Source organism: Trichechus manatus, unplaced genomic scaffold, assembly GCF_000243295.1.
Source record: "Trichechus manatus latirostris isolate Lorelei unplaced genomic scaffold, TriManLat1.0 scaffold00093, whole genome shotgun sequence".
Lineage (NCBI taxonomy): Eukaryota > Metazoa > Chordata > Mammalia > Sirenia > Trichechidae > Trichechus > Trichechus manatus.
The window spans coordinates 10,186,545-10,202,414 of record NW_004444029.1 but is presented as its reverse complement, the minus strand read 5'-3'; the positions used below and the strand labels follow the sequence as shown (position 1 = coordinate 10,202,414).

General features: G+C 44.7%; 1 protein-coding gene across 1 annotated transcript in view; it reads right to left on the bottom strand.

Annotated features, from left to right (window-relative positions):
- Positions 1-15,870, bottom strand: part of DGKI (diacylglycerol kinase iota) — a 486,429-nt gene that overhangs the window by 302,765 nt on the left and 167,794 nt on the right. Inside the window, exon 3 of the mRNA XM_023736907.1 lies at positions 9,123-9,218. The gene's annotated coding sequence lies outside the window, so the exon portion shown is untranslated. The remainder of the gene's footprint in view (positions 1-9,122; positions 9,219-15,870) is intronic.

Genomic DNA, 15,870 nt, shown 5'->3' with positions numbered 1-15,870 from the left:
CTAGCCCAGGAAGACCAACGTTGCCATCACGGTTCACGCAACCCTGTATTTCCAGTGGGCAAGGCTGTTTCCACTCACCTCCTCACACGTACCCATACCATTGGTCATGAGCCACAGACAGTGCTTACTGGGAGTCCAGCAGCAGGATTCACACAGTATGTGCACTCTAAACATAGCTCGGGGCAGCCATGCAACGGAAATATTATTCACTCACTTTACAGCTAAGGGAACAGGGACTCTATGAGATTGGGTAACTTGCCCAAGATAGACTGGTCGGGGAGGATCCTAGGTCTTTCCAACCCAAAGCCTATCTCCGCCTATCACAATCCACTGCCTCCCTCTTATTTTTTTAGATAGTGATGGATTAGGGAGACAGGACTCATGAAGACAAACAAGAAACACAACATTGGACGTGCCTGCTTGGCATGGCCTGTCCCCATTGGAGCCCTGTGGGGTGGACTAGCTAGAACCATATCATGCCATCAGTGCTAAGAACGGCTAACAGCGCAGCTCTGTCTTCCATGAGACTCAGAGAAAATGGGCTACAGGAGAAAGACACAGGCTAAGCAGGATCTATAAACTTAGAGTGGTCTGCTGGTCCTGAGTGCCGAATCTCTCCGAAGAGCCTTAAAAACAGGGCAGGAATTCAAATGTCCTGGATGGTGAGTATAATGGCACTTAAGTGATGAGTGACAGAGAGGTGTGTGTGTGTGTACACAATCACATCACTGAACTCATTCATTCACTGAAAGTTGACAGGGCAGGCCCTTTCCCAGGACTGGGAATGTAGAAGAGAACACAACCCGCGAAGTCCCTGAGCCAAGGGGGACTTATGTTCTAGGGTGGAGACAGACAGACAAATAAGGATCAAATATTTTTTTAATGATGACAGGAAGCGCTATGTGCTATAATAGATCATGAGAATGGGGAAGGAGACAGTGCTGAGGGAGAGGCTGACTCTCACGAGGACTAGTGGTTTCCCCTCACGAGGTCTGTTCTCCTTTCTTCTGCGGGGGCATGGTGGTGGGGGGTCATAAACCCACTGCTGTCGGGTTGACTCTGACTCATGGTGACCCCAGGTGTTTTTTAGAGCAGAACTGTGCTCCATGGGGTTTTCAAAGGCCGACTCCCCAGTCTCCACTCTGGGTGGCCGTTCTCGGCTGGGTTTCTGACAATCCATTGAAGCACCCTTCATTCGGGAGGAATGATTACAGTGGCTAACATTTATTAAGTGCTTGCTATCTGCCACGCTGCTAGCTTCTTTCTATGCATTATTTAATTTTCACAGTCATGAGAAGCAGGTAGTCTCTGCATTTTGCGTATGGAAAACTAAGGCTTAAAGAGGTTAAAAAATGAATAATGTCACACAGCTAGGAAACTGCAGAGGCTGACTTCAAACACACGTCACTGGAGTCCAAAGTCCATACATTTCATCATCACCCAAACCTTAAAATGAAGACAGCAAAGAAGGTTTTCCACACTTCCTTGGGATTTTAAGTCATCACCTTCTGGAACCTTCATCTGCCTGGTCTGTGAGGCAGGGAACAAAAGTAACAAAAAGCTCCTAAAACCAGGGGCAATGTCAGCTTTGGGGTTAGCAGTTTCGGGGAACTACTGATGCAAATAACGCTGCAGCCACAGCTTGGGTGCCCGGAGCAGCAGGGATTCCAGTTAAAATACACCGTCTGGGTCACCAGCGCTGGGGAACACTGGAAGGAGGGGAGGCATTTCTATACACCTGGGCATTGCCTTGGTAATATCCTGGTTAAGTACCTGGCTACTAACCGAAAGGCTGGTGGTTCAAAACCACCCAGAGGCCCCTGGCAATCTGCTTTGGCCACAGCCGTGAGAACCCTACGGACCGCAGTTCTGTTCTGCAGCACCGTGAATCAGAATCGACTCGAGGGCAGCTGGGTATGCTGAATCGAATGCAAATTCTTTTTATTATTTAGTAACAGGATTGTTACTATATATTCAATAACAACAGAACTGCTTTACACAAACCCACACCCACATACAAACACACAAATGGAGCCTGCATCTAAAATTATCATCAGAGAAGAGATGACAGTTATTCTCAAAGGATCAAACTCTAAGAATAAAATGAGACACACACACACACACACATTTGGCTCAAGAAAGCTTCGTATAAAGACCAAGAACAGGACAAAGGTACAGAAGAGTCGTTAAGTCTCTGGATGTGATTCAGCCTCTCTGAGTCTTCTCTCCTTTACCTCCTCTGACCACCCCAAACGGCTGTTACTATTGATCAGAGACAAGTGAGAGCGCTAGGGAAATTGCAAAGCCTTGTGTGAGCATTTTTCAAACAGCTTTCCACAAGATACTGAGATCCTACAAGACGCCAATGAGCGTTCTGTGGGAAAAATACTGCATACCTCCATCCTCCTCCCCACCAGAAAGAAGTAGAAAATCCTTCAGACCTTCTGCCTCCTTAGAGCTTAGAGTGCATATCTGCATGTTAAAGGGTGTTATGGATTGAATTATGTCCCCAAAAATATCTGTTGTAAATCCTAACCTCTATGCCTGTGGTTATAATCCTATTTGAGAATGGGTTGTCTTCGCTATGTTAATGAAGCAGGATTAGTGTAGGATGTATCTTGAGATATAAGGGAGATTAAAGAAGCAGAGATGGGGGAAACTCGATCACCAAGGAACCAAGGAATAAGGACCTTCCCCCAGAGCCACAGAGAAAGGCTTCCCCTAGAACTGGCACCCTGAATTTAGACTTCTAGCTTCCTAAACTATGAGGAAATAAATTTCTGTTTGTCAAAGCCATCCACTTGTGGTATTCCTGTTACAGCAGCACTAGATGACTAAAACAAAAGGGCTCAGTGTTTTCTAAACTTATTTAATCACAAGCTCCTTCAGTGCACACTAAGGCTGGATGGCCCAAATAGTTTGCTCTCAGCTACTAACCAAAAGATTGGAGGTTTGAATCTACCCAGCAGCATCACGGAAGAAAGGTCTGGTGATCTGCTTCAAAAGGTCACAGCCTCAAAAACCCTATGGAGCACAGATCTACTGTGGCACACATGGGGTCACCAACAGCAATGAGTTGGGTTTATTTTAGTGCATAATAACCAATATTGGCTTTAGTGTTCTCCAAAACATGACTTGGTTTAAAAAAAAAGCGGACTGTGCAAATAAAGAGGGAAACCTAAGAGTCGCAGTACCCTAAAGGTCCCTTCCTGATCCCTTCATATCCTACCACTATTCCTGCTGCATTAAGTGGGCAAAACTGATATTATACTGTCCTCAAACAGGCAGCTAGCACTCCATGTCAAATAACGGCAATTACAACAACGACAGTTGCAATAATAACGATGGCTGACTTAGAATAACGATGACAGTTGTAATAATCATTTACTGAGACCCTGCCACGTGCTAGATGCTGTTCTAAGCGTGCACACGAATTAACTGGTGTCGATGCCCAACCATCTGACCAGACACCTGAGGGACTCACGACTTCCCTGCAGAGCCGCCCTCCCTCCCTCCACTCGGGTCCTCTGCTAGGAAGTCAGTAGCAGAGTCTGACTGCAAATTCCTTTTTTAGACTGTTTTGTTGATGGTGATGATGTCCCTGAGTCACTGTGACTCATTACAGCCGCGGTACCACAATGGTGGGAGAGGCCGTGGCAGTGCCCTGAGATGGCGTCTTCAGACTGACACCCAACACTCAGAGAGCGGGCTGTGTCTCCTGGCTTTACAGCCACCCATAAGGATCCCCCGGCAGCCCGCACCTGGCTCCGCCAAGCTGCCATCTGGGATGTCTACCACCAATCTCCCTGCCGGACAGCTGGCATCTGGGGCTGGCAGAACCGGCGCTGCACGCGGGTGGTCTTGGTGGCTTTTGAGCTTGAGTCCAATGTTGTCAGATCCAACGCGGGTGCCCTGGGGCTTACCCCTGCTGGCCCCAAGAACACAGATGGGCGGGAAGCCCCCAGCCACACGTGTGGAAATTGAGTCTCTCAACTTCCAGTTGCCTGCAGACCAGCACGTGCACGCGCCGCTCCTGGCGTTAGACAGATCACCGAAAGACGCAACAAACAGCATGTGGCCAGATTCGGCGTTATTTTCCTTTCTGAAACAGCAGAAAGCTCGGAGTTTCCTTCAAACAGGGCAGAGACCTGCTGCCCTCCTGCTCTTCCTTCAAGTTCTTCCCAGACCTAAGGCCACGCCAGCATCCTTGCAAGCAGACGTGTGGCACCCCATACAGCAGTGGTGAGGTTCTGGTCCACCTATTGGAAGGCACGGCCTGTGAGATGCTTCCAGGATGGGTTCCCTCCACGGTCATACTCGGGTGTCCCACCCATGGCCGGGTGAGAACAGGATGTTACACACAGCAGCAAAGTTCAGGGAAGGTGCGGGAATCTTAGCGTGGGGTCAAAATAATCCCAACCAGAGGCCTTGTTAAATCCAAAGTCCAAAACTACTAATTAGCACATGAAACTTAATTACAGCTAAATATAAACAGAAACAAGAGAGAAGGAGGGAGGGTATTAAAATTTATTAACTAATTTAATCCTTCTGTTGCCCTGGTGGCACAGTGGTGAAGCTCTAGGCTGCTACCTGAAAGACGAATGGTTGAACCCTCCAGCCACTGTGTAGAAGAAAATGTAGCAGTCTGCTTCCATAAAGATTTACCATCTAGGAAACCCCACGGGGCAGTTGTACTCTGTCCTATAGGGTCACTATGAGTCGGAATCGACTCAGTGGCCCCCAACAGCAACAACAGCACCAATTCTGAGTGGTAGACAGCATCCACACCACTTTACAGAGGGGCCTGAGACTCAGAGCACGGCTAGGATTGGATCCAGAGCTATATCCGTGTGTCTCCAGATCGTCGTGACTCCTGGCTCCCCTCTGCCCTACCCCAGCCCCACATCACATGGTCTCCCTCCTGCACTAAAGCGATGTTTGCTCAGTGGATGAACTGATGACGGCACGCAACCCTGAGAAGCACTTTAGAACCGAGGTCAGACCCAAGTCTTACCCACAAGGAAAAGATGTAAGCACAACACGTGAACCAAACAATAACAAGGGTGCAACAGTACCCACTAGCCTGCCCACAAAAAGAAGGTAACAGAAGCACATGTAAAAATAGAGAGGCTATATCCGGGAACAGCACTCTCAAGTCTGACAGCTCCTTCTCCTCCTGCACAGCCTACGCTCTCGCTCTCGTGCTGACCTAACCACCTTCCTCCTCTCTTCCCAGCACTTCTCAGCTTCTGACACCTGCTGCCTGCCCGCTCCCTCACCCTGCAAGCCACCGACCTCTCAACCTAAGGGCTCAACACGGCTTTAAAGGCACCTCTGTTTCTTTTTTAATTGAGGTATAAGATTTGCCATTTTCACCATTTTTAAGGGTACAATTCATTGGCATTACTTATATTCACCATGTTGTACAACCATCATCACTATCTACTTTCAAAACTTCTCTATCACCCCAAACAGAAACTCTGTGCCCGTTAAGCAATAACTCCCCATTGCCTTCTTCCCTGGCCCCCGATAACTTTGAATCTACTTATTGTCTCTATGAATTTGTCTATTCCAGACATTTCATACGAGTAGGATCATACAATAATTGTCTTTTTGTGTCTGGCTTATTTCGCTCAGCATAATGTCTTCAAAGGCTCACCCGGCTCACCCACGTCATACCATGTATGAGGACTTCATTTCTCTTTACGGCAGAATAATATTCTACTGTATGTATGGCCCACATTTTGTTAATCTATTCTTCTGCTGATGGACACTTAGAGTGTTTCCATGTGTCTCTGCTTTTGTGTGTATCTGACAGCCTGTGTGATGAGGAGATAAGGCTGGATAAGTCACGCTAGAGAATGGCTTCGATGTGCCAGCTGAGGGGACCGGGCCCTGATGTGGTCCTGACACCCCTTTAGAAAGCAGATCAGTGGCTCACCTTCCATCCTGACAGCACACAGACTCATCCGTAGCGTCTTCCCCAACATGTTCATGCCCAGCTGTCACACCCACCCACCCACCACAGATTCCAATTTGGTAGATCCAGGTTGGGAACCAATCACTTCAAAAAATAAAATTAAAAAAAAAATTAAGCTTTATAAGTGACTACAATAAACCAAAAACCAAACCCGCTGCCGTTGAGTCCGTTCCGACTCATAACGACCCTACAGGACAGAGCAGAACTGCCCGGTAGGGTTTCCGAGGCTGTCATCTTCAAGATGTCACCTGGAGGACTACAGTGCACCTGACCCAAGCCATAGTGTTTTCAATCACCTCATACGCATGTGAAAGCTGGACAATGAATAAGGAAGACCGAAGAAGAACTGATTCTTTGAATTGTGGTGTTGGCAAAGAATACTGAATATACCATGGACTGCCAAAAGAACCAACAAATCTGTCTTGGAAGATATACAACCAGAATGCTCCTTAGAAGTAAGAATGGCAAGACTACATCTCACATACTTTGGACATGTTATCAGGAGGGATCAGTCCCTGGAGAAGGACATCACGCTTGGTAAAGTAGAGGGTCAGTGAAAAAGAGGAAGACGCTTAATGAGATGGACTGACACAGTGGCTGCAACAATGGGCTCAGGCATAACAAGTATTGTGAGGACGGCGCAGGACCGGGCACTGTTTCATTCTGTTGTACATGGGGTCGCTATGAGTCAGAACTCACCTGACAGCACCTAGTAACAACAACAATGATCTTTACAGAAGCAGACTGGCACATCTTTCTCCCGTGGAGGAGCTGGTGGGTTAGAACTGCTGACCTTTCGATTAGCAGCCGACTGCTTAACCACTGTGCCACCAGGGCTCCTTCAGTGACTATAATATTCCCCCAAAAATAAGAATCACTGAGGTAGATCTCATAACACGTTCCATTGGGAAACCAAGCACAAACAGGTGAAACAATATGTCCAAAGCTCACTCAGTGAGTAAATGGAGTAGTGGGTATTCAGACCCAGTGCTGCTTCTTCCAGTTGCCATAGAGTCAATTCCAACTCATGGGGATCCCGTGTGTGTCACAGTGGAACTGTGCCCCATGGGGTTTTCAATGGCTGGTTTTTCAGAAGTAGCTTGCCAGGCCTTTCTTTCAAGGCACCTCTGGGTGTGCTGGAACCTTTAACCTTTCGGTTAGCAGCCAAGTGTTTAACCATTTGCACCACAAACCCAGGGCATCTGACACGAAGTCCATTCCCTTCCTTGCTGTTTTTCCTGTCCCGGGTAATAGGGATCAAGTTATAACCCGTTAGTGGAGAGCAACACTATTTACTGATACAAGGTTTAGCGAGGATGAACGTATCCATTCACGTATTTGTCAAGAGAGGTAATATGTGGCTGTCCCAAGAAGAGCAGCGGAAGAGGATCAAAGGGAGCAGTTGGAGATGAGGCAGAACCTCATGGCAAATCACAGTCCACCAGTCGACATCGGTTCTGGTAGAAACAGTTCAAAAGTATATATGCAAATGAGCTTGGCTTTCATTTTTCCTTTTTTTTCCCCCATTTCATATTACTTGATATCTCAAGACCAGTGTTCATGCAATTAAACTAAGACTCTAATGTTAATTTATTATTTGAGTCCAAACAGCTGAGTTTCTCATAGATTTAGTAAATTTAATCAAATTTCATGCAATTAGACTTTAATTAAAATACATATGCATAAAGTTGAACTCCTGATCTCTAAATCAATTGAATTCACAACAAAATTAAAAGACACGCAAACAAGTAAGTACACTCTGAGTTGGCAACAGAATTAAAAATAACTTGACGCTATGCTTGTCTTCTACCTCGATGGCAGCCGAGGCCCAAAGGTCATGAGTTCTTACACCAACACCATACGGTGAGTGGTAACACTGATGTCAAGCCGTGTCTCCTGACTTCGAACCTGGGGCCTGCTCAGCTGGGCCTTTCTCTGACATTTGACTGTTCTCAACTCCATTCAAACAAACCCTCGCTTCCCCGCTGCTCTCATGAAATCTCCCCAAACAAAATCTATAAACGTAGCGTCCATCCGTCGATGGAGATGAAAAAGGTCTTTGTTCGGGGACTCTGCGCTGCCAGGCAGTCTGATAAAAGGCTTTGGAGGCTATCTGCTTCCGTAAGCTTTGGGGGAAACTCAGTTTCTTCCTTCTTAGTTATTAAGAGAAACATATTCATTTGCAATTTCAAGGCCTGCCTTTCACATAATGAATAAGCATAAGGAAAAAGAGAAGCACATATTATGTAAATTAGGGTGCCCATTTCCCCAAGCAAAAAGGAATGCCTCTTTTCTTTCGCCATTATTCCAAGTTTTCCACTACTCTCTTGTTAGGTCAATAGTTTTAAACGACACAAAATCTGTAAGGTCACTGAGTCAGCACAAAAGGTTTAGCTGCTCCACAACTTACTATTGAGTACCCATGTTCTTTCCACGGAACATAAAGAGAGTTATAACGTTTAAACAGGTGCGTCTAAATAAGGACAGAAAGCAAATTTTACAATGCAAAGAGCACTTCAATTTACCTGACTCCTAATTGTTTACATAGTTTCTAGAACTTTATCCTCCAAAACGTGGTCAGAATCATTTTCCGGCCTATACCCACCACCAGCATCAGTTCTTCTGACCAGCCCCCCTTCCCCCACTGGGAGTGTCCCCACCACAGAGCCCCTCCCCGCACACACAGCCGACCCCTGGTGGACAGGCCCTCCCGCACACTCACTCTCTCTCCTCCACCCTCACCACACAAACAGAAGGCTCCCGCAGGCGTGTGTCGTCATAAACACAGGGACCTGCTCAATACTACTATGTGAATTAGGATCACTTCAAACGATTACTCAAAATATTCCAATTAATTCATCAATTCGTTCAAGTATTTGAATTAGTATTAACAGAATTAATGCTACTGCTAAGTAATATCGGGACATGAGCTGCACCCCTGACCCCTAAAATCATCAAAATGGACACCCTGAAAGCCCTGTTAACTCGATAAACTCTGTCTGAACCTTGAAAACATCTGACACCTCACCGGGCAGAGGTTCTTTTAAAACTCTTCTTGGAAATTCAGGCAGTGAGGGCCCCTCTGCCTGCAGACCCAGAGCACCTCCCCGCCCCAGTGAGGAGATGGTGCCCAGGCACTCACTGCAAACCGGACTTGGCAGTTCTCCTCGCCCAGGTAGCACAGGTCTCCCGAGACGTTGGTCTCCAGCCACAGGTGCTCTCCGTTCACGGCGTTCTCCTGGAAGGCAAAGACCCACGTACTTCAGCTTTGTCTTCAGGGGCCAAGGGGAGAGGTTCCAAAGTCAGATTCTGGAGTCAAGAAACTTGGTGAACCCAAAGCGTTCCCACAAGTATCATTAAAATGCTGCTGGAGCTGGTGCTGGAGCCCTGACGGGGCAGTGGTTAAGAACTTGGCTGCTGACCAAAAGGTTGGCAGTTCAAATCTACCATTTGCTCCTTAGAAACCCTACGGGGCAGTTCTCCTTTGTCCTAGGAACGGGTTTTTTTTTTAGAGTTGGTCCTACCAAAATTCTTCTGCTGTGTACCGTCGAGTCGGTTCTGACTCATGGTGACCCCTCGTGTTACAGAGTAGAACTGCCCCATAGGGTTTCCTAAGGCTGTAATTTTTATGGGAGCAGATCACCAGGTCTTTTCACCCAAGAAGCTGCTGGTGGATTTGAACCACGGACCTTTCTGTTAGCAACCAAGCGCTTAACCACTGAGCCACCAGGGATCCTTCACCAAAATTCTGGAAACCAAAGAAGGTGTCTGGAAAACGGTGATCTGTAACTAACACAGACATTAGGCTTATAGAAGTTTCATCCATGCAGGCAGTAATTTTGGAAACAATTACCAAATAAATGAAGGGGGCGGGGGGAAACTCGAACTGGTTCAATGTAAAGTTTTATTCATCGGGGCCCTAGAGTGTAGATTCCAAGACAATTGAAGGAGAACTTCTGTTAAAATTTACCTTAACAGATTATCCAAGAAAGGGATGGTAGCATTACAGTGCTTTAAGTAACGACTGCTGGAAAACACATTTATGTCAGTAATGGGTACATTATGCTTCATGCACAAAGGATCTTAAAACTTAGTTTAAGTCACTGTGTACTCAAAAAGTAACATATTTCTACTAAGTCAGGCATTTTACTAATTCAGTAGGGCCTTTGTCCAATTAATTCCAAATCGTTCAAATTGGATTTTACTGCTTCTAAAAATATCCCACACTTGTGCGGCAAACAGAACTGCTATGATATACGATACAAGGAGCAACAACCCTACTGTCCAGAAATGTTCAGTATTTCACCGGAGGGTGGGGAGGGATAGCACTTTTTTTGAATAGTAGGATGACGAGGATTCTATGTTCTTTCTTATGGAACATAATACCTTAGAAACATGATAAACCCATTGCCATCGAGTCGACTCCGACTCATAGCGACCCTATCGGACAGCGTAGAACTGCCCCATAGCGTTCCCAAGGAGAGGCTGGTGGATTCAAACTGCTAACCTTTTGGTCAGCAGCTGTAGCTCTTAACCACTGCGCCATCAAGGAAGTTTATGTATTAATTGTACATTTTGTTCATTTGCTTAAGGAGGACTCTGATCTAGCAGGGAAAGAACTATATCTAGTTAATCACAAAGAAACAAAACTAAATCTACAGGTGTTACAGGAAAATGGCTCTTGTTTTTATCTTGTTCATCAGAAGTGCATGGACATGTAATTATATTTCCGTGGGGTAAGACTTCAGTAAGGAGTTTTATAGAATAAGCAAGTTAGAAGTCATCTTCTACACGAGCCACCTTTAATATAACCCACGCCAGAAGTGTCCACGCAATGCTGTTGTTGCTAGTTACTGGTGCGTCCATTCCAACTCATGATGACCCCAAGGGTGCAGAGTAGAACTGCTCCATAAGGTTTTCAAGGCTGTGACCTTTCGGAAGCAGATCGCTAGGCCTTTCTTCCAAGGTGCCTCTGGGTGGGTTTGAACCGCTAATCTCTCCGTTAGTAGTCAAGCGCTTAACCGTTTCCCCGCCCAGGGACGCATGTCCATACAATAGCCTTCTGGATTAAAAGCTCAGTATAGAGAAGCAAACATATGCTCCAAACGATGTTTGATGGAAAAAATTCCAAGGGCCATCCACCTTTTAAAATAAATCTGTTTCTTCAGATTCAAGTAGAACATATTTTCCTTTCTTGAATATTTTCATGCAAGAAAAACAGGATGTTGTATTGTCGCATGCCAGCTGGCTGCTTCAGGAGCCATTCCTACCTCGTTAAGCATATTAACTAATTCTAGACCCGCCTGTGGCTGAAGAGCTACTAGACTTGCTACTTCTCTCTTTTTGTACCAACGCCAGAGAACGAGAAGATGAGAGAGGAAAAGAGACCTTGGGTGTGGTAGTTCAAAAGAATTCTAAGGGAAGAGACATGGAAACACAGATACATAGAGAGCAGCCTCAGAGTTAACGAGATAGATCTGGGGATAATCGAAAAAGAAACAAACTCACACAAAGCTTTGCGGCATCAGTTGGGTAAAATAAAAACATTCACACATTTTACTAGCAATCTCACTTCTGGGAATGGAGCCTAAGGCAATAATACTAATGGAAGAAAAACTACTCACATTAAGAGATTTGTTTCTACAGTCTAATAATCAAAAATTGTAAGCCTCGCAAATGTCCAGTGGAGAGGCATGTTTGCAAAAAGGATGGTAAATACACGAAATGAAACATTAAAAAGTCATCAAGAGTTATAAATATCGAGATTAGCCATATGGGAAGCTGAGTGATGTCAAGACAAGTGAGTAAAAATAAAATTCAAAACTGACCTATATTATGATCACCACTCTGCATAAAATAAGGGCTGAGAAAAATAACAATGTGTCAGTGGTCTGATTTTCCCTTGTTGCTCTCTTTGTCTGGAAAAATGCAACAGTTTTCTTTATCTGCTGCTTTTATTTTCTCTCTGCTCCATTATTTCTTGAACCCAATTCCATCAGGCTTTCTTCCTCTGCAGTTCACTACAATGAGTCTTGTCAAGGTTTTTGACACAGTTGATCATTCCCTTCTTCTGGGGACACCTCTGTCCCTGGCCCCAGAAACACTGTACTCTGTTTTTCTTGTATCTCGATGGCCACGCCTGCTCACTCTCCTTTGCTGGATCTCTCCTATATTCCCAAACTGCAACTACTGCAGTGTGCCACAGCTCAATACTCAAGTTTCTACCCTTACTCATGTATATTCAGTCCTTAAGTTATTGCATTTCATTCACATGGTTTTAAATCCTATCTACTCATTTTAGGAGTCTACGAGGAAAATACTAAATGACACAGGAAGCATCAAAAGACAGACGGAATACACAGACACTGTACCAAAAAGAATTGGTTGACATTCAACCATTTCCGGAGGTAGCATATGATCAAGAACCAATGGTACTGAAGGAAGAGGTCCAAGATGCACTGAAAGCATTGGCAAAAAACAAGGCTCTAGGAATTGATGGAATACCAATGAAGATATTGCAACAAACGGATGCAGTGCTGGAAATGCTCACTCTTCTATGCCAAGAAATTTGGAAGACAGCTACCTGGCCAACTGAGTGGAAGAGATCCATATTTGTACCCATTCCAAAGAAAGGTGATCCAACAGAATGGTGAAATTATCAAACGATATCATTAATATCACACACAAGTAAAATTTTGCTGCAGATCATTCAAAGGCGGTTGCAGCGGTACATCAACAGAGAACCGCCAGAAATTCAAGCTGGATTCAGAAGAGGACGTGGAACAAGGGATATCATTGCTGATGTCAGATGGTTCATGGATGAAAGCAGAGAATACCAGAAGGATGTTTACTTGTGTTTTATTGACTATGCAAACGCATTTGACTGTGCGGATCATAACAAATTACGGACAACATCGCAAAGAATGGGAATTCCAGAACACTTAATTGTGCTCATGAGGAACCTGCACTTAGACCAAGATGGAGTCGTTGGAACAGAACAAGGGGATACTGCGTGGTTTAAAGTCAGGAAAGGTGTGTGTCAGGGTTGTATCCTTTCACCATACTTATTCAATCTGTATGCTCAGCAAATCATCCGAGAAGCTGGACTATATGAAGAAGAATGTGGCATCAGGATTCGTGGAAGACTCATTAACAATCTGCAATATGCAGATGACACAACCTTGCTTGCTGAAAGTAAAGAGGACCTGAAGCACTTACTGGTAAAGATCAAAGACCACAGCCTTCAGTATGGATTACACCTCAATATAAAGAAAACAAAAATCCTCACAACTGGGCCAGTGAGCAACATCATGATAAATGGAGAAAATATTGAAGTTGTCAAGGATTTCATTTTACTTGAATCCACCAACAACGGCCATGGAAGCAGCAGTCAAGAACTAAAATGATGCACTGCATTGGGCAAATCTGCTGCAAAAGCCCTCTTGAAAGTGTTGAAGGGCAAAGATGTCACCTTGAAGACTAAGGTGCGCCTGACCCAAGCCATGGTGTTTTCAATCTCCTCATATGCATGCGAAAGCTGGACAATGAAGAAGGAAGACTGAAAAACTGACACCCTTGAATTGTGGTGTTGGCAAAGAATATTGTATATACCACGGACTGCCAGAAGAATGAACAAACCTGTCTTGGAAGAAGTACAGCCAGAATGCTTCTTAGAAGCAAGGATGGTTAGACTTTGTCTCACATACTTTGGACGTGTTATCAGGAGGGACCAGTCCCCGGAGAAGGACATCAGGCTTGGGGGAGTAGAGAGGCAGTGAAAACGAAGAAGACCCTCAACGAGATGGATTGACACAGTGGCTACCACAATGGGCTCAAGCATAACAATGACTGTAAAGATGGCACAGGACCAGGCAGTGTTTCATTCTGTTGTACACAGGGTCGCTATGAGTCGGAACTGACTCGATGGCACCTAGCAACACAACAACATTCATTGTAGGCAGCCCTGGTGGCACAACGGTTAAGTGCTCTTCTGCTAACCCAAAGGTTGGAGGTTCAAACCCACCTAGTAGCTCCATGGGAGAAAGACCTGGAGATCTTCTTCATAAAGATGGCAGCCTAGAAAACCCTATGGGACAGTTCTGCTCTGTCACATGGGGTCTCTGTGAGTTGAAACTGATTCCACGGCACCCAACAACAACAACATTCATTGTAGACTCCCAAATCATTCATACGGTCCGAACCTCTTCCCTGAACTTCAGACTCAAAAAACTGCCCTCTCAAGAGCTCCACTTGAAGATGTAATAAACATCTCACAATTTAACATAAAACTTAACTCTTGATTTCCTCCCTAAATCTGCTCTTTGCTTATTCTTTCCCCCAAGTTTTCAGTAAACTGATATTTCCATGCCTACAGCTGCAAAGGACAAGTCTTTGGAGTCATTCTTGATCCCTTATTCTCACACCTATCCACTAGTTAATCTTGTTGACTCTAGTTTCAAGATGTCTACCAAACCAGTCATCTCCCACCACCTCCACTGTCACCACCTGACCCTCCATCATCTCTAGCTTGAACTATCACAACAGTCCCCTAACTGGTGTCCCTGCTGCACTCCTGCCTCTCTGGGACCTGTCCCCCACAGAGCCACAGTGATCCACACACAGTGAAGACATTTGCTTACGACAGTGGAAAAAAAGACAGAGACACCCCTGCACAACCAGACCAGAGAGAGACCCGTTGCCGACGAGCCGATTCCAACTCACAGTGACCTTATAGGACAGAGGAGAATGGCCCATAGGGTTTCTAAGGAGTGGCCGGTGGATTCAAACTGCTGACCTTTTGGTTAGCAGCAAAATGCTTACCCACTGCGCCACCAGGGCTCACTTGCACAACCATCATTATTATATTTGATGATTTAGTTATACTTGCTGAGTACTTACAATACTCCACGTCAAACTAAACTCTCATCAGTGAACATTTTAAGGCGTGGGGTGATGAAATGAGAAGAAAGAAAGGAAAGAAAAAATGATGGAAGGAACAGAAAGAAAAAATGGAGGAAAGGAGAAAGATTCATGACCAGTATTAAATCAATCACATTTCTAGAAACTGAGTTTCTTGTGCTCCTACTAACCTGTATTAGAATTTTGGAGGGTCCCTATTCTGACTTCTAATCGATCATCTTCCTTTAATATTTTAAGATTCTCTAACCTCCTAGCTTTTCTCCAGTATCAGTGTCTTTATGAAACAGCAACCAAGAAAACTCAAAAGAACTAGGACGCTTATTACTAAACAGAATACTCCCACAAAGACTGTTATGATAATACAAATTTTCTCCCCATAATTATATGTTTGTTTATGTACAGTTTCTAGAGTGGCCATTTCTCATCCACCAATTTAAAATGAATCTCTCCATTCATTTCTTTCATAGGGCTTATTGAAATTTGTAATCGTTTATTTATTTGCGCATTAATCTAATAAATGTCTCTTACCTTTACCGTACTGAATATCTAGTACCTAGCCTGGCAGATGGTGGTCATTGATACATATTTGTTGAATATGTTATTGAATACATTAACATACGTTCATTGAAAATAATCTCTACTCCACCTCTCACACTACTCTCAAAATCCTAGTCGATTTTATTGGCAGCACTTTGGGAAAAACAAATAATGAAACTTTTAAATAATTACATGGTTTCAAAAGTAAAAGAAAAAAAGAAGTAGTAAGAAACAGAAATTGCATAGGTGAATACACTCTAGGGGTATATTCTAGGCTGAGCCAGTTTGCCGATGTCAGGATTCCTGGTTTAAAAATACCTTTTTGGTGCCTCTCCAACACTGTCCATCATATGTTGCTGTGCAAACACTGGCCAGTGCACACGTGATGCAGCCTAAAATACCACTGAACAGATCATCTCTCTTCTGGAATACAA